Raw genomic sequence first — 23,879 nt, 5'->3', positions numbered from 1 at the left:
ATTTGGTGAATACCCTTGGGGGAGCAGAGAGGCCAAAGAGCAAAGTAGAAAAGGGGATAATAGATGGGGATATGGAGGTAGGCATCCTTGAGATCCAGAAAGAACAAAAACACCAGAGTAGAAAGAAGAGGAAGTAGTTTGAACAGACAATATCTGGAAGGAACGGACCTTGAGAAAGGTGCTGAGCTGAGAAAGGTCCAGAATTGGTCTTCAGGTGCCCTCCTTCCTGTGAAACAGAATCATTCAGGATAAAAACTCCTTTCCTGGACAGGGGGCACAGCCTGAATGGTGCACTGGGTAAAAAGAGAATGAAGCACCTCTGAAAAGAGAGAGCTGTTCTTGGGGAGGTTGAGGAATGCCCAGAAAGGGCTGAAGAGATGTCCAAACCATGTGGAAACTTTGAGGGACCTAGCATGAAGCAAGATATGAAAAGCCTGAAGAGCTAGAAACGGACTAGATAATGAACAGAACCCAAGAGACTGTTGTGATCCTTAACCAATCTGAAGGGACAGGGAAAGATGGAGGGACGAGGGAACCCGGCTTTTACCGAAAGGAGATTCCCGAGAAATAGGGGTCTGTGTATATTTAAGCAGGAGGTACAGGTCTAGAACCCTTTTTACCCTTAGGTGGGTGGGGGGGGGGTGAGACTGTCAGAGAACAAAAGCAGATTAGTAAGGGTAACTCCTCTGAAACTTTGGAATAGGAGAAATTGAAGTTATGCACTTACCATAACTTGGCATCTGTGTTGTCCAATTTCATTATGCATCTCGAATGGGTCTTCAGATCCATCCTTGGATCAGACTGCCATTTCTTCCAGACATACGATCTGAGCCTCAACCTCCTCTGGACAGACAAAAGAAAGTGACCAACTGGAGCCCAAATTAGGAACCTGTGGGTTCCCTTATCCTCTACATTGCTCTCAGCTGCAAAGGATGGGGGAAGGAGGGTGGCATGTAATACATAATGAAATTGGACAACACAGATGCCAAGTTATGGTAAGTACATAACTTCTAATCTGATGTCCACTTTATTATGCATCACGAATGGGTCAGAGTCCCCAGCTACATAAACCCTGGGAAGTACTCAAGGAAGGATGTACTTAAGCACCCCAGAGTCAAAAGATGCTCTGTTTCTGGAAATAATGTCCAACTTGTAGCAAGATACAAAAGTATGAGATTTGGACCAGGGAGTCACAACACACACTTCATCAACTGGAGTCCTTGCAGAGAAGGCAGATGAGGTAGACAGACCGGGTGGAGTGAGTTCTGACAGGACGGGGAAGTTGCATGCCTTGTTGGGAGTAAACCATAGAAATACAATCCATAATCCACTTGGCTAAAGCGATCTTGGATACAGCCTAACCTAACCTATTTGGTGAGAAGGTGATTAACAACTGATCAGACTTCCTGTGTGGTTTAGTTCTGTGTACACAGAAACACAACTGTCTGTGCACATCTGATGAATATGGCATGTACTCACCTTTACTGGAATAATTAGGTTAAGAACACAGACAAGTGAATGGTCTCATTAATATTTGTTTCCATGGCGACCTTTGGTATGAAAAGACTGGTTCATTCTGAGCATCTTTGAAGAACATGGCAGATGGGAAGACAGAGCTTGCAACTCCAACACTCTTCTTGCTAAAGTAATGGGCACTAGAAAGGCAGTCTTCCAAGATAAACATTTTAAATCACATGAGATAGCAGGTTCAAATGGTCTGAGTAAAGCCCTGAAGTACCAAGGGGAGATCCCAAGGAGGGGATGGATCTTATCAGAAGCCTGAGATGAAAAACTCCTTTCATAAAAACCCTACATAGTCTAGAAGTGGAGATAGGAGAAGGAAGGTTTTTACACTTTCCTACATGAAAATTCGTGACAGCTGCAAGTTGTAACTTTACAGTGGAAAAATTAGCTCTGTGCTTAAAGAACCAAGTTGAGAAACGTATCTGAATATGAAGCATAAAAAGGATCAATATTCTGCTGCGATGCCCAAACGGAAAATCTCTTCCATTTACTATGGTACAACTTTCTTGGTAGAAGACTTCTGAGAAGTACGAATAATTTCTTGAACTGGGGAGGCTAGTCTGGACTTTCGTAGAATCATTGGAAGTGCAGAAACCAAGTGGTTAGTCTCGTGGATCAGAGATTGGGAATCTGGCATTCTGGGCAGTAAATCAGATCCAGCCTGGGATCCAGTATCCATGGAGGATATTTGCTGTGAGACTGCAGGAAGGGGAACCATACCCGACGAGGCCAGTAAGGGGTAACGAGGATTAGATTTGTCTTCAACCTGCTAGCTTCTTGTAAAACTTGGGGTATCAAGGAAATTGGAGGATAAGCATACAGGAGACCCAGGGACCAATCATGGACTAGAGCATCCCTGGGTGACTACCCCAAAGGGAGGGGGGAGATCAGAGCAAAGTGCTTGCTGCTCTTGTTGTTCATGGGAGAAGCAAAAGGGTCGCAGCAAGGCTGGCACCAATGGCTGAACATTTGATTCACTACTGATGATTCAGGAACCACTCGTATGGACTTAGGATCGATCTACTCTGTCTGCCATAATGCTGGACTCCCCCAGAATGTGCATTGCAGTAAGAAAGATTTGAAGAGCTTGCTCATTCCCAAACCCTCATGGCCTCCCGGCACAACGGGTATGAATGGGTTCCCCCCACTTGTTGATGTACCAAACCACAGATATACTGTCTACAAGAATTGCAATTGTTCCCACAGGCAGTCCTGAAAGGCTTGCAATGTCAGAAGAACCACCCTCATCTCCAGTACATTTATGTGCAATTTGGTCTCTGTCGTGAACCACGTGGCTTGGACCATTTCCCCTCAGAAATGCCTCCCCCACCCCAACAGGGTTCACTGTGGCTATAGGTGGGGGAAGAATGAAGGGTCTGCTGAGATGCAGGTTGTGTAAGGATCCACCCTTGCAGATAGCGCCTGCAAATCAATTCCTACTTTATAGAGTCGATATCCAAGCTAGCTGCCACCTTTCCACAAAATCAGTCACAATAACAACCCAAACATTAATTTCTCTGTTCTAAATTCCCCTTCCCCAGCCCTTTACTCTCTCCCTTGTTCCTACATCCACCATAACTAAGTTATTGCTTAAAACTCAAACCTGGTAGTTCTGCCCCAGATAACCTACCAGCAGAGTATCTGCAAATGTCAGCCGAATCTATGAGCCACCCCATCAGAATTCTAATAAACAGATCTATCCAAGAATCCTATGTCCACTCCACCTGGAAAAAAAAAAAAAAAAACTCTACATCATTCCTCTACATAAAGGCGGTAACACCGAAATCTCTAATTTCCGCCTAATTGTCATTTTCCGCCTAATTGTCATACTATCTCCCATCTCTAAAATACTGGAAAAATGTGTTCAAACTCAACTTATGAACTATTTACTTCAAAACAAACTCCTTTCCACCACTCAGCACGGCTTTTGATCTGGACACAGCACTATAACTGCCCTCTCTTTTCTGAACACTGTCAACCACCATCGCAATGATGGCCAACTCATCTCCGCACTTTTCCTCACTCTCTCCAAGGCCTTTGATACCATTTCCCATTCTCTCCTCCTTTCCAAGCTCTCACACCTAGGCATGTCCACTTCCACTCTTGACTGGTTCTTCAACTATCTTACAAACAAGACAACAATCCAGCAAGTGGCTACACTCCCTTTCACCTTTTCTTACTACTGCCACTGGAGTTCCCCAAGGATCAATCCTGGGACCCCTTCTTTTCAGTATCTTCATTAATGACTTTCACTCCACTATCACACATGGATCCATAGCACAATACGCAGACAATTCTATTATCTGCTCTGGCACCTCAGAAACAGAACTTCAGGCCACGACCTAAAATGCTTTTTCCACCACCGAATCTTGGATGACCAATAACCACCTTGCCCATAACCCTAACAAAACCAAACTCTTGATCTTTGCACCTAAAAAAAAACCCACCACCCTTAATAAATCAAACTTTACCATTTACTCGTCCAACAAAACAGCCATCGAGGTAACCCCATACCAAACTACTTGGCATTACTATAGATACCTTAACATTCGACCAACACATCCACATCATCCAAAAAACACATCAAAAACTTGGAATCCTTTATAGACAAACACTTCTTAAATTTCTCTACTAGAAAAACACTTATCCAAACGTTCCTCCTACCCTCTCTCCTCTACAACACCCCCATTCTTACAAACATCCAGTCCTGGATAAAAAACCAAGGAGGATTCCTGCTACAACAAAATTGCTAAATTTGTGACAAGTGCAAAATACTTTTCCCATCACTGTTTTTATTTGCAATCCCTGAACTGGCTTGAACTACCATAACATCTTAAACACATACAACTATCTACAGTGCACAAAATCATGTATAAACCTCGAGTGCCCACCCCTCACTTCCCTTTTAACTTTCTATCAACCACATGGGCATCTCAGATCTGAAAACCAATCTCTTCTCCAAGTAAATAGACCAAAACTCCTTGTAGGTCAGTATCTCTATTCTTTCACTGTTGCCAAACTCTGGAATCCTCTTCTATCTTCTTTTAGGACCATTAATAGTACCCCCATATTCAAAAAGACCTTACATCAACATCTCTCATCTCAATGGCTCGGCCTTGTACCATCTCCAATTCTTCTATAACCGGATTTCCTATTTGACCACCTGTAAACCAATACTTCTCACTGCCCCCCTAGTGCCACCCTTGACATATCTACAAGGCTGGTCCGGAATCCAAAGTGAACACTTTTAATCGTGAACTATTACAAGCACAGTAAAACTGGTCTACTTTATTCACTCGAGAGGCGATTCAGTCGAATACGAATCGCAAGACACTAACAGCGAAATGTGAATATGTCGAACCAACAAAACCGCAGAATTTAAAATGTCAAACCGAAATGTGAATATGTCGAACCAACAAAACCGCAGAATTTAAAATGTCAAACCGTCATAGTTGGCCAAGTCCACTGCCCGCAACACACTATGTACCTAAACACAATAACAAAATACACATTCATACACTAACAAAAAACCTACTTCTAACCCTACTGTAAAGCACCAAAACCCTACTTCTAACCCTACACTAAACCCCACATACACAACTATCTATGCACTATCCTTAACCCCTCCCTAACCCTAAGGTCCGTAACTACCGCACACTTACCCTACAAAGCTATACCCAAACAAACTGAAATGCCATACAAATGCACTTAAAACCCTACACTAAACCTTACATACATTACCTACCTATGCACTTACCTTAATCCACACCCTAACCCTAAGTTACGTAACTATAGCACACTTACCTTATGAAGCTATACCGCAGAAGGGCCACCTATGACGGCTCGAGGTTTTCAATTTCGCGGTTTCGTTGGTTCGACGTATTTACGTTTTGCTTTTTATGCGTCACGCAATCCGTATTCGACGGAATAGTCTTTCGAGAGAATAAAGTAGAACCAAGTAAAACACTGTTAAAAACACAGTGGCAAAACAAAGTGTACAAGACTATTTATGTTTTGCCACATTTTAAATTTACTATGATTGTAACGGTTCAAGATTAAAAGTGTTCAGTTTTGGATTCTGGACCAGCCTTGTGGTTATTTTTTTTATACTTGGTGGAGTTTGAGACTGTTTGTTGGACCCTTGGCATATCTACTTTTACCCTACTTACCTCACAAGACATATGCACAATAGTATAGTTATCCATGCTTGTTACATGTACACTATATAAGCTATTCTCCTTAATCTTTCTACCATACATGTACTATAAACATACATTTGTATGGCTCATCCGTCCCTCTCTGTTAAACCCCAACATATTATATACCTGACCTTGAACCAAAACTGATTTTGCAACTTGTAAAGATAATTTTATAACATCTCAATGAATATTATGATAAATACTCTGTTTGTAACCTAGCTACAATTTGTAAACTCTTGTTTAACATATTTTATATACTTGTATATTTGTCTGGTGTTTTTTTTTTCATGTTTAACAAATTTATATCTTTTTCTATAATTGTTCAGAGCTTTTCTTCCTGGGCCTCCATTGAAAATGGGTTCATTTCAGTCCAGTGGACTTTCTTGGTCAACAAACGCAAATAAATTGACTAAGCCTGACTGGAGTTAATGGATGGAGCAGACTAGACCATTGGAACACAAGGAGGGTCAGCTGAAGAACTTGTATGAAGAACCTGGCTAGAGGGACCAGAATAATGGCAGCTGACATGGACCCCTAGAACCATGAGGACCAGTTAAGCTGACAGTGTCAGGATATCTAGTAACAGTTGAACCAGCTGCCTCAAGGATCTTATTCTCTGTGGTGGTAGGGCTATATTTGTGGTTGTGTTCAACTGAGTTTTTATGAACTTTATGTCCTTACAGGAGACCACTTGGATTTTTCCAGATTCACTGTAATTCTCAGGCAACTGAACAGTTGCAACATAACCTGAATAGCTTGAAGTAGTTGCTGCCTTGTAGGCACTGTTAGAAGCAGACTGTCTAAGCATTGAAACACCTGGAATCCTTGCAGGTGGAGGTGGTCTGCAACCACTGCGGGGGGCAGTAGTGAGACCAAAGGGCAGTGTGCTCTGAATTGGTAATGACTGGCCCCCAACCTCAAACTCTGATATCTCCTGGAGCCATCTATTTTGATATGATAGTACACGTCCTGAAGATCTACAGAGCACATCCAATAGTCCCATGCAAAGTGGCAGAATGGACTGTGCAGTAACCACGCGGAACTTCAACTTCTTACAAACAAATTCAGACTGCTCAGATCAAAGATAGATTGAAGACCCTCGGTTTTTTTTGGCACCAAAAAGAAAGGCGAGTAAGTTCCACATCCTTCTTGTTCGGTCGGGATCTTCTGGATGACTCTTAGAAGTTTTTGAATGTCTAGAAAGGCTTTCTTCCACTGATTGGGTGGCACATCGAGGAGATATGGCCTGTAACTGGGAGGAGAAAGGGAAAAGAGAATATAGTAACCTCTGGAAATTATAATGAACACCCAGGTGTTATGTCTGACCAGGCGCCTGGGTATAACAATAGTCTGCCCCCTATTGCCTCCAGAGTAGGCCAGTCGGGCAGTGCCTCAGGAGTGCCGATAGGGCCCGTCACAGAAGGGTTCCCTGAAGCCCTGGTTTTGTGGAGCCCCTCTCCCTCTGGGGCATTAACCATTAAATCCTCTCCCCTCTAGAAGAGGATTCATCCTGCGAATAGGGAAGACCCTTGAGACTTACGGAACCACATCTTTCTACTCTGTTGGCTCCTGGAGAAGGTCCACTGGGGGGAAGAAAACTTGATCCCTACAGCAGTAGGGTCTTACCTTCTTATTCGCTGTGGGCAAAAGTCTCAACTGTCAAAGGGGGAGTTAATGAACGACACCTTAAAGGGGTCTGCAAACCCACACAACCTCATCCAGGCACATCTGAGGGGTATGCCTGAACCAGCCGCTTGAAAGGTTCCTTCCGCAGCATGGGAAATTAACCTCATCGAGGAATTGGCGATGGAGAACATAGTGACCAATTGGGGAGATACCGTCTTGAGGTCCTCCTCCGCCAATGACAGTCAGAGAAGTTGAGATTTCCTTAAGCAGGTCCCTCTGGAAACGCATAAAGTGTGCCAAATAATTCATTGCTCAGTGTAAAGACGGCCGAGGCATACATGCACTTCCCATGCCAGTCCAAAGCCTGAGACGCCTTGTATGGGGGATGAACAGTGGAGCTCTCCTCAGCTAGCTCCTCCTTAGTGGCTGCAGACACCACAATAGCATCAACTGAGTCACCCTTACTCCAGAATGGATTGTTGCTGGGCAACTGCAACCAAGGTATTTGTCCATGTGCTTGGGGATGGGCTCCATGGTGTCAGGCTCCTTCCAAGCCCGGCAGACTAAAATATCAATGAGCTCAACTGCCAGAGGGATCACCCAGAACATAGATGGGCCCATCCTGAATGCCATCAGGAACACTGACTCCTTAGAGGAAGGGGGTTGGGACAACCAGCCACCCTTTTGTTTCAGAATTTCTAACATATCCAGGAAGGAGATATCGTCAGGTGGAGATAAAGGGGACCCTTCCCCCGCATCAAAATCAGTGTTCTCTGTCAAAGACTCCAAAGGGGAGTCTAGGTGCTTCCTCTTGCACTGTCGCTTCGGAGGAGCCTCCGAAGCAGGGTACTTGGGAGAGGACTCTGAAGACAGGGGGATCTCTTGTTGAGGGGTAGTCTGCAGGCTCTCCAAGAGGGGCTGACTGTGGACAGGATAGATGGGAGCAAAGCCCTGATCCGCAGGGGATTAGATAGGACCTGGTGGAAGGTGGACCGCATCTCGTGGTGTGGAGAAAGCCATCTCTGCATGAAGTTAAATGTCATTGTGAAGACGTGACCTCCCACCCCAGGAGTCGGAGCTGCCAAGGGAGAGAAGAAAAAGGCCACCCCGTATCTGAACTGTCAAGGGCAGAGGCCCCCAGGGGAGAGACTGCTCCAAAAAGGTTGGAGCCAACAGAAACCCCGAGGACCTGGCAATGATATCTCAGGTCTGGGACCTGCTCCAAAGGTAATGGAGCCAAGGTAGTCTGTGACATTGCTGGAATCAAAGATAGACATTACATGCTCTGATGACAGTCTACGTGGGAATGCCAGGCCCTGCAACTCCGAAACAGAGGGTCGGATCGGAGGAGGAGGAGGTTGCAGTATTGGGATTGGTATTCTCGTGGCTCCACCATTGGTCAGAGAAGGCAAGATCCCCAGCCGGATCTGGGCTTTGAGAAAGCTCCACATCATCCTATCCATGTTGGAGTGGAACAGCCAAGAGGATCTAGAGGAGACAGAGGAATGTGTGGACCTGACCAGAGAGACTGGTCTGCATGCTCAGGATAGGGGAAGGAGATTTACTGCAAAGCAGAGTATGGCTCTAGTACCTCCAATCCCAGGTGTGTCTGACCCAAAGTCTGCTCCAGAGAAGAATTGTGGATCCGAGCTACTTCCACGGGATCCTACAGAGTGCTCAGACCTGAGGGCAGAGGATCTGACAGAGAAAAGGTCTTGCCCGGAGCCAGCTCTACTGAATCAGAAGGACCAATCGGATCTGGAGAGAGGCGGAAACAGGAAGGATCCAAAGACTATGGACCCGAAAGTTTAGTCCGCTTCTCAGGAGCAGAATTCGTGGTCCCCAGGGTAGCTGAGGGGGCACGCTTCTTAGAGATAGGTGTCTGAACTCCAAGTGGATGGAAGAAGGCCTCTTAAGATTAGCTTGTTTCACAGATCAGCAAGGGCTTGGGGACTGCAGGCCAAGCAGATATCACACGGAACCTCAAAGTGCCCCAGCCCAAGACAACAGACACACCTCTTTTGGGCATCTGATCAGGGAATCTTATTCCTTACAAAAGGCACACCTGTTAAAACCAGAGTGTTTGTCCGAAGCGCTGAAAAAGTACAGTTTTGTACCTACCATAAATGTAGATGTCCGAACTGGATAGCATCTGCAGTCATAACAAGTGGGTTGTCCTGTCGTCAGGCAGCCCTGCAGTCGGCCGGATTCCAAAGTCCGGGTCCGGCTTCGGCTGATGTCGCACTCCACCCGACGTCATCTCTGGTCGTCTTCGGGTATAAAAGCATCAGCCGACGCCATTTTCCTCAGTGTTTCTTGCCCCAGATGCCAGTAGCCCTCTTGCAGGCTAAAATTTGGATAGATGCCAATGTTTCCAAATAGATAGAGGTAAACACAACAATAAGCATGTATGTACATATATACAAACAAATACACCATAAAAGACCCCCCCCCAACAGCTAGCTATTAGAAGGGTAAACACCCCAGGAGTACCACAGAGGGGAAGGAGGGAGGGTAATCCTGACTGCGGATGCCATCCAGTTCGACATCTACATTTATGGTAGGTACAAAACTGTACTATGTCCTTCATGGATGCATCTGCAGTCATAACAAGTGGGTAGAATACCATAGCCAACTAGGGGAGGAGGATAAAAGTAGATTATGGTGTGTTTAGGATCCCTTGCAGTACAGCAGTGGCAAACCCTGCTCGGGATCTGGAATAAAGAGGCAAATTATAATGCTTGGCAAATGTATGCACGGAGGTCCAAGTAGCCGCCTCAATAATGTCTTTGGTTGCCACTCCTCGTAAGAAGGCTGTGGTAGTGGCTGTTGCCCTTGTAGAATGAGGTCTTATGTTCTGTGGAATTGGTTTTCCATGGAAGGAGTAACAGTATCGTATGCAATTTCCTATCCATTTGGAGATTGTCTGTTTGGAAATAGCTTTTCCTTCCCTTCCTGCTGCATAGGCTACAAAGAGTTGGTCAGTCTTTCTGCTATTTTTTGTTCTGTCCAAGTAGTAGCGTAGCTGTCTATGTACATCCAAGGTATGCAGTATTCTTTCCCCTCTGTTTTGTGGGTTGGGAAAGAAGGTAGGTAGGTGGATTGCCTGGTTTAAAGACACTCTGGATACCACCTTGGGCATAAATGTTGGATTAGTCCTCAAGGACGCTCTATCTTGGTGGAAGATTAGGAAGGGTTGCACTGCCATTAAGGCCTGTAGTTCTGAAACCCTCCTTGCTGAAGTAATTGCCAGTAGGAAAGCAGTTTTCCATGACAGGTGTTGTAGGTCTGCTGTTGCTGCTGGTTCAAAGGGTGATAGTGTCAACTTTTCTAGCACAAAGTTTAAATCCCAAGCTGGTAATGGCGGTTTCCTTGGAGGTTTTACATTCTTGATTCCTCTGAGGAACTGCCTGAGCAAAGGGTGCGAAAAAACAGGTGGATCAAAGCTGTATTCTGCTGAAATAGCTGATGCATGTATCTTGATGGAGGAGTTGGACAGGCCTGAATGAAGAAGTTCGGCCAGATACTCCAGAATGTTAGGTATATCTATGTTTGACACATCTTTTCCTCTTTCCGTACTCCAAATGACAAACCTTTTCCATTTTCCAGCAAAGTTCCTTCTTGTTGAAGGTCTGCGTGCTTCAAGAATAATGTCTTTAACTCTTTGGGAAAGTTCTGGATTAGCTGCTGCTATGTGATGTTCCATGCAGTCAGTTGCAGCGTTTTAGGTTTGGATGTGTGATGCTGTAGTTGTTGTGATTTAACATGAAAGGCATCAGTGGTATTGGCCACATATTGTTCGAGACATGCTCTTCAGTAGTGGGTACCAGTGTTGTCTTGGCCAGTTTGGAGCTATCAGGATTATCCTTGGACGTTCTTCCCTTATTTTTAGCAGTACCTTGTGTATCAAAGGAAGAGGTGGGAATGCATATGCTGTTAGGCCTTTCCAGTTGAAGGAGAGTGAGTCCACTTTCCATGCTAGTGCGTGGAATGTCCTTGTGCAGAATTTTTTGAGCTGGTAATTGAGAGGTGATGCAAATAGGTCTATCTGTGGCATTCCCCATTTCTTCGAGATGGTCTTGAAGATGTCCGGGTGCAGCTTCCATTCGTGGGCATCCGAAGTGGTTCTGCTTAATAAGTCTGCCAGAGTATTGTCTTTCCCTGGTACAAATATTGCCTGTAACTGAATGTTGTAAGCTGAGTGCCAGGGTCCACAGCTCCAAGGTCATTCTGCATAGGGGGTATGAATGAGTGCCTCCCTGTTTGTTGATGTACCACATGACTGTGGTGTTGTCTGTCCTTATCATCAACTGGCCCTCTTTGAGAAATGGTTTGAACTTTTGGATTGCCAGTTTTACTGCCAGCATTTCTTTTAGATTGATGTGCAGGTGAAGTTGATCCTGTGTCCACAATCCTTGCACGCATTTGTCCAGCATGTGGGCCCCCCATCCTAGGTCTGAAGCGTCTGTTGTGATGGTCTGGCTTGGTTGACATCTGCGAAAGGGTAGGCCTGTGTTTGACTGGCATGCCTAAGCCCACCATAGGAACTCCTGTTTTAAGCATGGAATTAGTGGGATTTCTGTTTCTAGACTGTGTCTGTGTTGGGAGCATAAATTCTTTAGGTACCACTGTAGTTTCCTCATATGTAGTCTGGCAAATGGGACCAAGATTATGCATGATGCCATGAAGCCCAAGGCCTGTAGAACTTTTCTTGCTGTTAACTTGTTCAGCTTTGTTAGTGCCAAGAAGTAAAGAGGAAGTTCTTTTTGTTTTTCCGTAGTCAGGAATGCCATTTGTTGTACTGTGTCCAATTCCGCGCCCAAGAAAGTCCTTGTTTGGGATGGTATCAGTCTTGACTTTTGTAAATTGACTGTGTATCCCAGTCCTTGTAGCAAGTAAATGACCCTTTGTAAATCTGTTGTCAGCTTGCTTTTGTTGTCCCCTTGTAGCAGGCAGTCGTCCAGGTATGGGTAAATTTGAATTCCCTGTAGTCTGCAATGGGCGATTACTGATGCCAGGCATTTTGTGAATACTCTGGGCGCAGTAGATAAGCCAAAGGGCAATGCTGAGAATTGATAGTGCTCTGATCCTGCAAGAAATCTGAGGTATCTTCTGCAGATTGGTCGGATGGGGACGTGCAGGTATGCCTCCTTGAGATCTAGAGTTACCAGCCAAGACTCCTTGCCCAGCATGGGAAGAAGTTGCTGTAGGGTCAGCATTTTGAATTTTGGGACAATGATATATGTATTTAAGGTGGACAGGTCGAGAATTGGTCTCCAACTTTTTTCCTTTCTTGGAACTAGGAATAGTCTGGAGTAGAACCCCTTTCCTTGTTCTGCTGTTGGCACTCTTTCCACAGCTCTCATGTTTGCTAACTCCATTATCTGGCGTAGAGCCTCTGTTTTTTGATTTGGAGGTAGATTTGGCATTCCTCTTTTGACTGGTAAAGTGTGGAAGTGAAACCGGTAACCTTGATCTATGGTTTGTAAAATCCACTTGTCTTTTGTTATGTAGTGCCAGTTCTTTGAAAATAAGGTTAACTTTCCGCCTAGAGGGGCTGCTATTTGTTCCCTGGTAGGTGGATTTAGGATTAAGTCACTGCGGTTGTGCTGATGTAGTGGCAGTGGCTGTGTCTGTGCCTCTGTTGTTACCTTGCCACTGTCGTCCTCTGTAGGCACCTCCTCTGGATTGGTTTCTGCCTCTGGAACGTCTATTTCTACCCCTTTGAAATTTTGTGGAGTCAGGAAAGGACCAATTTTTGGCAGGCCAGTTCCTGCTAAACCTTGAGCGTTGAACCTGCAAGAAATCTTTAACAGTTTGAACAGATTTTGCCTTTTCTTCCATTTTCTTCATAACCTGCTGGGCAGGTGTACCAAACAAACTTGTCTTGTCCATAGGAGCATCTAGCAACTTAGCTTTAACATGATCCGGTAAAGCTTGTTCCTTTAGCCATGCATGCCTTCTTATCACTGTGCCTGTCATGGCTGATCTAAATGAAGCCTCCAGTGCATCATAGCCACATTTTAAGGAATGGTTGCTAACCTGTTGTATGTTATTTACCATCTCTAATACATATTTCTTATCAAGAGATTCATCAGTGGTTAATTTTTAGTTAACTGGTCACGCATAACCTCTTGGTATTGTATGATGTGAAACTGACAGTTCAAAGCTCTAGCTGCCCGAGTAGCTGAAGTGTAGACCTTTTACCCCATCTGTCTAGTGACCTAGCTTCCCTTTCAGAAGGAATAGGGTTTTTAGCTGTGGTCGGCTACTGCCTTGGGACCCTGGGATATAGTTTCTGGGTCTGCAAGTGGGGCCTTGTAAAGGTGGTGATGAGTATCTGGCACCCTGTAAAATCTGTCTGGTTTGGCAGGGGCTGGGGGTAAAGAATCTGGAGCGGAGCAAACATCATTGAAAGCATCATCCACCACAGAGAGAGCAGGAGGTATAGCTAAGGGCCTGTGCTGTGGGAGGTGCAGAAAGGTCCTAAGTCTTTTCTGGAGTCTGAAAAATCCTGTTGCTGCCATTGGAACTGTTCTCGCATGGCATGCAAGGTTTCCCCAAAGGAGAATTCTTCTGGTGGGAAGCAGCTGGAATGGATTCTTCAGCATCCGAATCTTCAAAATTGGAGAAGGGAGCCTCAGGCTGATCAGTTATGTCTGATTCATCAGCAGAATCATCAGTAGAAACTGGCTCAGGGGGCTCTGCCCTAGATCTCTTCTCAGGGGCTGAGAGGCCCTATCTGGGTGAGGTTGAGATCCTCTAATTAAAGAAATTAAATCTTCTGCCAAAGAAAGCATTTGAGAACTAGAAGAGGGCCTGGATGTGGGGGGTTTAACAGGCACTGATTTAGTAGTCTTGGCTGCTTTAGCCCTGGCGAAGGCCTTAATGGACATGGCAGCTGGAGGCCTAGCAGCACCACGTGCTGGGGTAGAGACATCCAAGGGGATGGTGTCTGATAAGTCCACCACCGTAGTGGGTAAACTTTGAGGTCGATTCAAGAGTTGTAGCAGGGGCCTCAGTTGTTAGAATGGGTTCAGCTGTACTTTGAGCAGTTTTCTCGGTTTCGGCCGAAACCGAGACACTCATGTTTGCTTTACCGTGGTTTCGGCGAAACCGCGGACCGCCAATGTCGGTCTTTATCTTTGCGTTTTGGGGGTAGTCGGAGGATCAGGCGGCATAATGTACGCAAAATCAGTACCGAAAAACTGTTCTGCAAACTCCGACCGGCGCCTAAGCGTTACGTCGGTTAAAGAAGCACAGGCCGAACAGGCTGCTACGTCGTGGGCTGGGCCTAAACAAGGCAGACAGTATGAGTGGAAATCTTTATGAGGTATTTGTTTCCCACAGGTTAAACAATTGTTAACTTTTTCTGACATCGGCTGAGGCAAGAAAGAGTCCCCAACGGGGTACTTAGCTTTAGAAGTCTTCGAAGTAGTATTCGGTAGAAGTAATCTCTGGATCCGACCGACCGGCACTTGCGAACAGCTTCTGCTTCGGGCGCCACGCGGCAAGAAAGACTGGGGAAAATGGCGTCGGCTGATGCTTTTATACCCGAAGACGACCAGAGATGACGTCGGGTGGAGTGCGACATCAGCCGAAGCCGGACCCGGACTTTGGAATCCGGCCGACTGCAGGGCTGCCTGACGACAGGACAACCCACTTGTTATGACTGCAGATGCATCCATGAAGGACATCAGCACACAGCACTCACACACACATGGACACTAAACTAGTAATCTAAAAACCAAGTATAAATACGGGGATTTTTTTTTTTTACTTGAAATGAAGGAAGAGGAGAAAGAAAGCAAATAAAGCAGCACAAGGTGGGAAAAACCTTAAAGGACAACCGCACCCTCAGACTAAAAAAAAAAACATATTTATTTCATCACGGTTTGGTGTTTCCTACATTTTAACAGCACTCTGGTACTATTTTTAGAGCTTTTTAGATAGTTTTATATGCAATTTCTGATTCTGACCACATGGGGGCTGGCATTTTGAAATAATTCAGACTGTTTACTCTGTCTCTAAGTATCCCAGAATGCACTGTCTCCAAAAAAAATTGCATCAGATCTGCCATGTTTTCCCTTAAGTTGCTGTCACTTCATTGACTTAACAGGCATTCACTGCTGTCTTAAAGTCCCATACTTTTGGTTAAAATGTTATCCTTTTTCAATGACTATTTCAAACACAAGCAGTGCAAATGCTACAAAACAGAATAGAAAAGTGCATTTTATTGCTCTTGCTTCTTAGAAATGCTAACTTGCTTTCTTTTGTGAAGGCTGAAATCTTGTTCTTCAAGGCGTCTCACCTCCCACTTCACACCTACCTTCCCTAGCTGTCAAAGAGCTAAGGGCAATTTGACCCATTATCTGCATGTGACTGACAGCTCACTGCAGGTGACCAGAAAAATGTACTGTTTTTTTGTCAGCCTTTCCCTCCTTACAGTGGGACACGTTTTTGTTGCACTCCTGTCAAATTTAAAACCAAGCTACATAGCACTGGGATTAAATACCGTTTTGCAAAGCATCAAACTCCCATTTATTTTTCCTTCCCGTTTGGTTAAATAGCTAACAAATGATGCACTATAAACATGAAATATTTCACAGACTTGCATGACAGCACCAACATGCTTTTTTAAGTCATAATTTAAAAAATTATGGTATTGCATACTTTTTGTAATCTGATGTTGTGTTGTCAATTAATTGCGACAGACATCTGCTTTTTATGTAAAAACATGCAATTAATGTATACGCATGGTTATTGCAAATTTAGGCTCTTAGGTTTTTGCAGCTGTTACTGTGCTTCTGCCTGTACTTTGTCACATATCGGTAGGGCAATGTAAAGCAATATGACAATGCAAAAACAAAGTTTACAAAATTTAGAAATTACATCCAAAAATGAGACTCACCCACACTCACCACACTCGCTCATTCACCCTCACTCATACACCCACACTCACCACCCTCACCCACCCACACTCACCCACACTCCCCCAACCACTCCCACCACACTCGCTCACCACCCTCACCACACTCACTCACCACCCACACTCACTACAGTCACTCACTCGCCACCCACCATACTCACCCACCACACTCACCCTCACCTCACTCACCCACACCCACTCACTCTCACCCACACACCACACTCACCCTTTCACACACACACACACACACCTTTTCACACACATAACCACAGGTTTGTTTGGCAACACCAAGAATGACCCCAGGCCTTCGTCCAAGGAATGCACGAGTAATTATGTACTTTGGTTGTGCAGACATCAGAAACAGAAACACATGCCTATACAGATTTTACACATCAAACCGCTCCATTCAAATTTTACATGACATGCACCCATTAAACAGTTTTCCACCTACAACATTAAAGTACTTTAATCCAACACTAGTGATCCCTACTTTACACAGCCCAGTCCACAGTTTCAGCTTCTACAGCGCAGTCCAATAAACTGTCTACTGTACATTAGTGCTAACACAGGAATTTCCAGTTCTTATCAGCATAACCTATTCGATTCTCAGTTAGAGCGTCTTCTGTGTGGCGAAATGTGTGAATGGGCGTTCCTTCGTTGAAGGTTGTGCGTTAGGCCCGGCAAGCCAGCACGTAAAAATCTACTGCCAATTATTAGCGGTCCGGAGTTCCGCTGTGGCGACCCCTAGCCGCGAAAAGACGAAAGACACAAACAATCAGCTTAACTACATACACAATCTTCCACCTCAGACCTTTCATGAAGGATGTTTTATTCTTAAACTTTCATCCTTCCCACTTTAGGGGTCTTACATAAATACCAGCAAAAAGGAGACCTATAAACTGCAATCACCCTGATCCAAATCCATCCAAACATGGCTGCAAAGGTGTTATTTTGAGGGGAGGGTTAAGCAACCATGCCCACACCACCTGGGAACAATCAAATTATTCCTGTCTTTATAACTACACAGTTCTACAACCACAGGGAAAAAATTACCCAGCAAAGGCACACCAGTACCTACAGAAATTAAGTGACAATTCAACACTAAATCATAAATCACAAAACAGACCATCAATTCAGTATATGAAGAACATACCAGTACACAGTGTATTTAAAGTTACATCTAACTACCAGATTGTGTTGGGACAGCTTTAGAGATAAAAGTGGTGTTGTAAAATTCAGCAGATACTGGCAGAGTGCCCTTTATCACACAAACGTGCACACACTTGCCCCTTATCACACAGATGCGCACACACTTGCCCCTTATCACACAGACGCAAAGTTTGTTTGGCAACAGCTAAAATGACCCAAGGGCTTCTTCCTTCTGATAGCAGTCTGTAAACTACAGGTTCCATAGGTTGTTACTAGGCTATCGGCCCTAGGGCTTATACAAGCCTAGCCATAACAATTCCCTGGCTATTACTTCCCACACTATTTCCTACCCTGGACCCCCGTCTAGCAGGGTGAGTGATGTGATCCCCAGGGTTATTTCTTTCGCCCATCCAATTATCAATGTTCCGTTTGAAGAGGGCCAAAGAGGCGGTCTGCTTGACATGCATGGGCAGTCTATTCCAGAGTCTGGGCAGTCTCTGGGTCAGGAACCTATCCCTCCAGCATTTGTTTATTGTGATGACAAGGTTTAGATCCCTGGAGCATGTAGCTCTGAGGGACTGAGATTTCTTTAAGTGTAGCATGTCCCAGAACGGGTACATGTTTTTTCCCCAAAGGGGATAACTATACATTTCTTGGCACTGAGCTTGAGCCCATGGCTAAAGTATCTGTTTCTGTAAGGCCCTTTTCTAGAGTATCCACAACATTTGGGGATTCAATAATCACTCCCAGTTTGCAGTCATCTGTGAATTTTGTTAGCCAGAATCCCTTAGTGTTGGCCTGTACTTCAGAGAAGTAGATGCCAAACAAGAGCAGTCCCAGGACAGACCCCTGAGGTACTCTGACTTGTCTGGAGCTGGATTTGGAGTGGGCTACTTTTACAGAGTGGGCTCTGTCAGTAAGCCAGTTGGCAACCCATCGAGTAATGTAGGGATTAATGCTCAGCTTAGTAAGCATTCACACACACAAACTTGCCCCTTGCTTGCATTCACACTCACTCACACACACTCACACACACGCACTCTCATGACGCACACTTTCAGACGCACACTCTCACGCACGCACACTCTCACGCACGCACTCTCACGCACACACACTCTCGCTCTCTCTCACACACGCTCGCTCTCTCACACACGCACACACTCTCTCACACACACACTCTCTCCCCCTACACACACACACTCACGCACACACTCTCTCCCCCTACACACACACTCACGCACACACTCTCACACACACACTCACGCACACACTCTCGCGCACACTCTCTCTCGCGCACACTCTCTCTCTCGCGCACTCTCTCTCTCTCGCGCACACTCTCTCTCTCTCGCGCACACTCTCTCTCTCGCGCACACTCTCTCTCTCTCGCGCACACTCTCTCTCTCGCGCGCACACTCTCTCACTCTCGCGCGCACACTCTCTCACTCTCGCACGCACACTCTCTCACTCTCAGGCACGCACACTCTCTCACTCTCAGGCACGCACACTCTCTCACTCTCAGGCACGCACACACACTCTCAGGCATGCACACGCTGACACACACACACACACACACACACACACACACACACACACACACACACACACACGCACTTGCACTTGTGGCTTTAAAACACAAGTACCAGTATGATGGTCATAGTCCATGATACCTCACTGGACTATATGAAGAGGGACATGGAGCTCTCTGAATATATGTGTCCCAGGTGGGTATGAATCTAGCCTTGAGTCGCATCCTACCTTCAGCAATGCCACCACAGGACCAGCAAAAATTACCTACTTCAACAAATGGCTTAGTTTCTGGTGTCACAACAAGGGGATCCAATCTCTGTCAGCTTGGGTAGACATAACCATCAAGCCACTACGCTTTTCAAGAGATGGTTTGCACTTATCAGCACTTGGCTTCTGAATATTGGCAAAAACTTTGTCAACATAGTGCCTTTTTTAGGATATGCCAAGTTAAGCCCGCCAACATAATAAAAATCAGTCAGAAATACCTAAAGGTGCTGCTTCTCAATGCTAATAGTTTAAATATAAAAAAATGTATTACCTGGAAGCACTCCTTAACCTAGAAAATTCACACAGATATATGCAGTCTCAGAAACATAGTTCAGAGCCGTAGTAATCACTCTGGCTATTAAAGTCTACAGTGCCTTTCATACATTTTGATCCCCCTCAGCTCTGAATAAAACATATGGAGGAGGTGTTTCAATTTTTTAAAAGCACTAATACAATGCTACACTAGTCCAAAAACATGACTCAATTGAGCTGCTGCTTGCCCAACTAACCACAGGTGTGAACCCCTATCATATCCTTGCATAATAGTGGTTCTAACAATAGACACAGGAATGTTTAGAGGAGATGCATTAAACACGTTATAAAGCTAAACAAGGAGCAACATTAAACCATACAGCCCTGAAATCAAGTTAGTATCTAATCATACTGCCTATGCTGATAAAGCAATTTCAATGTCCATAACTGAAAAATCTAGCACGGTACAATTAACACCACTAAAGCTACTGATGTGCAAGACAATTTAGCAGACCTGAGCAAACGGTCGATTCGTACAAGACCAGTGTTATTGCAAAATATCAATGCTAATAATACATATAAGTGGAAATAAATGGGTGCCGCTGATGAACCTATATAGTATTCTCCATTCATAATGAATGCTCCTGCTACGCTGACTCAGTACAACCCCTTTCGGACCTCAGAGGTTTCAGTTAGAACAGTTTCAGACCCACACCAACATTACACTTAATCGGATTTTTTAAATAGAAGTGCTATGTGTTACAATACCAAGAACAGCTCACAGAGCTAAAGTATCTACAGCAGTACCTAACTTGGTTCAGAATATACCATGAAAGAGAAACTTTCTTCGGGGTGAGGGGGCTTTTCAAAAATGGATCTTGGCACACACAAACATGGCCCACAGCATACACAGCAAAACAAGGGCATGTAAACATGATACTTGCCAACGAGAGAACTTGCTCTAACCTTTAAAATGGCTGCATGAAACTAACGGGCAGCAGAAAAAAAAATGTATATATATATATATATATATATATATATATAAACGAGCATGGCACACACCAACGCCGAAATGAGCATTAATAACATGCTAAAATTCGAAAAAACAAACGAGCGGCAGTAGTGACAAATATACGAGCTATCACTATAAACCAACACTTGCATAAAAAAAGAAATGACGGCTTATTCTGAGCATCAGTAACGAAGATAAACGCAGATAATACTCTCCAAGCCGAATTCAGCATGCAGCATGGGACCTGACTAAAACAGAAGGCAGCATTCACACACGGGAACATGGCTAGATAATTAACCGAGAACCAGCAGTATCAAATAAAATGTATAACCATAATACAATAATAATATACATAATACATATAATAAGAGCAGCAGCAAGCAAATACAATAGAAGTAGGCTAATCTAGATAGTCGGCAGCAGCATACACTAGTGAACCATGTGGCACCCTCAAACAGAAGCATAAACTATATCAGGCAGCACAAAAATAGGGCTAGAAGTGCATTCAAACAGGGGCTGTGTGTAGAATTACATTTTTAATTCCCTAGGAAGACTTACCTTACCAATGAAGCAAAAAATGCAGACGAAGATGCAGGCAATCCAAACTTTTCAGTAGTCCCGCAAACAAATGCAGTCGACAGGATACACGTGCAATGAAAAGGAGTTCCACACACCACATGGGTTTTATTAGGTTGAGTGGGCTGGGTAAGGCAGGTCTGACATCACAATGTGGGAGGAACACTGACTCTTCTATACAGCAAGCAAATCAGGCAGGGATTACATCACTTTGGGGGAAGAAACATCCCGATAGCTAGTGCAAGAGCAGATGACATATGTGACGACAATTTCAGAGCCAGCTACAGGTTTTTCAAGTTGGTTTGCAAAGTGAAACAAAAACAGTATAAAAAGCTAGGAAACAGAACAGGGAAAACAGTTGAGTGGGTTATTTTTTAAAGCTGCAAGGGTGATTTTTTTTTAAGCTTTATCAACGAACAGGGACTGGAAGAGTCAGCAGGTTGGGGAATCTGCTTTAATATCCTGTTGTTTTCCTTTAATGCCAGCGACAAAACTCCATAAAAGAGAAAGAGCTACCAGCTAAAAGTGACAGAATACACCTAGCGCACATAGAAAGGTAAGAACTCGGAATATCAAAGTAGTAAATGAAAGCCACTTATCTGAAACAGAGGCTTAGAATTATGTCTGTGCTGTAAGGCAGCAAATGGAATCAGAGGGGATGGAGAAGTGAGGCATTATGGGAGAGGGAGGAGTTTGAAGCTGGGATTGTATATCTGGTAGAAATGGCTGAGTGGGATCAGAAGACCTACTTGTGATGCATAATTAAATGGACAACTCCTGCAAGGCTTTGCCCTTATCCTGGAAAGATTTAATAAGTTCAACAGTAGCAGTATCAAAAAGATTATCCAAAGGAGTATCCAATAATTTGGCCTTAATGTCATTAGGTAAAGCCTGAAGACAAAGCAATGCTCATAACAGAGTCAAATGCAGCAGCCATGGACGAAGAATCAGCTGCATCATAACTGCAATTAATAGAGTAATGGGCAACATGAAAAGTAGAATTCAACAAGAAATGGGCCAAAGCCTTCCCCTCAGAATCAAGAATGTCAGAACTCGCCTAAGAATCCTGAGAAAGGAGGGCTACAACATAGCCAGTCATACGAGTCTGCTAATTAATAGCTCTATAAGCATGCAGCTGCATGGATCTTTTTGCCCGGTCTTCCCATAGCCCTATCATCTCTATCTGAAGAAAGCAATTTGACAGAGGGCAACAGTTTGAAAGGTTTGTCAAATGAGGCAAACACCACAGAAGGATCAGGAGAAGAGCATTTATACAGAAATTTATAATCAGGCACCATACACAATCTGTCTGGTTTCTTAAGAATTGGAGGCAGAGAATCAAGAGCTACAGAATCTGCTGAAAAGATATCCCAGAAGGGCAGCCAGAACTGGAGAAGCAGCACAAGACTTGGGAGATTCCATCTGGAGGAGCTCATAATACCTCTTCTGTAAATCAGAAACCTAAGAACAATCGCACTTTAAGAATTCTATCATACTGGAAATGGTGTCCCCAAAGGAGAGTTCCTCCAAAGGGGAATCTGGACTAATAGAATCCTCTTCCTCTGAACCATAATCCAAGAGAGAAGGATCTGAGGAGAGTAGGCTAATGACCCTTCTCCCCCCAAATCTGATCCTTAGAGGAATCCTGCTCCCTAAGCCTCAAGAGGAGTGTAAGACCAGGGAGGGGCAGGCAGAGATCCCTTGAGGCAGCTTTAAACCCATTAAATTGTTAACAACTCCCAAGTAAAATCCTGCCATTCTCGATGAGGATCCTTAACTGCAGGGGAAATATGCTTGTTTTTCTATTTCTTCTGTGTGGCATCTGCACGAAAAAACCTGGGAGGGTCAGACCCTTGTCGACATTCACTAAGTATAGTAGGAATCTTATCCCTCACTAAGAATAGTTGTGTAAAACTTACCATAACGACAGATGTCCTCCTCTTCTCTGTTGCAGTTTTCTTTACATGAGGGAGTTGTCTGCCCAGTATACAAAAGTCTTACTACTGTGAGGTGTGCAGTACATCTGACGTAGGCTATCGGATGTAGGCCATAAAAGTAATGTATGTGCACACCCTCCTCAGAACTGAAGCCCCAGGCAGAGACAGTTCAAGGGAGTCAGTACATCCATGAACAGAAAGTAGGAAAGGAGGGTGGGATAGAATACTGCAATGCAGAAGAGAAGATAATCATTATGCTAAGTTCTTACACAACTATTCTATGTCCTTCTATTCATCTGTTGCAGTTTTCTTTACATGAGGGAGAATACCAATGCTCATGCAGAAAGGGAGGTGAAGGCAGTGGAAGAATTTTCCAGGAAGCCATGGAGAATGGCCATGGCAAATTCAGTCCTGAATCTGGAAACAGAATTCAGTTTGTAGCGTTTAGTGAAGGTATGGACCAAGGTCCAGGTTACTGCTTCTAGAATGGAGTTTGTCTAGTCCCTTGACCGAGGACACTGCTCTTGTAGAGTGAGACTTGATCAAGCAAGGAAAGGATTTACCATGGTGGGCATATCAGAAAGAGATTTATTTGGAGATCCAGCTGGAGATGGTCTGTTTGGATACAGGCAATAGAGCCCTAGCATGAAAAGACACAAATAGTTGATCTGATTTTCTAAAAGGTTTAGTTTTGTGGAGATAAAACCAGAGTTGTCTGAACACCAACTGCGTGTAGGATCCTCTCACTGTTGTTTTGGGGAGGGGGAAAAAGATCGGCAAGTGAATGGCCTGGTTTAAGGACTCTACTTTTGGCACGAAAGAAGGGTTGGTGCGAAAGAAACCCTGTCTTCGTGGAAAACCAAGAAGGGGGGAGAAGCCAT

The 23,879-nt window shown here is 44.5% G+C and overlaps 1 protein-coding gene across 2 annotated transcripts in view; it reads right to left on the bottom strand.

The window, feature by feature from the left end:
* Window positions 1–23,879, bottom strand: part of PRPS1 (phosphoribosyl pyrophosphate synthetase 1) — a 444,571-nt gene that overhangs the window by 28,642 nt on the left and 392,050 nt on the right. The window lies entirely within an intron of this gene.

This window comes from Protopterus annectens, chromosome 15.part0 (assembly GCF_019279795.1).
Source record: "Protopterus annectens isolate FY-2018-M chromosome 15.part0, PAN1.0, whole genome shotgun sequence".
Classification (NCBI taxonomy): Eukaryota; Metazoa; Chordata; order Ceratodontiformes; family Protopteridae; genus Protopterus; species Protopterus annectens.
The sequence above is the reverse complement of the archived record's forward strand: the minus strand, read 5'-3'. Positions and strand labels throughout refer to the sequence as shown.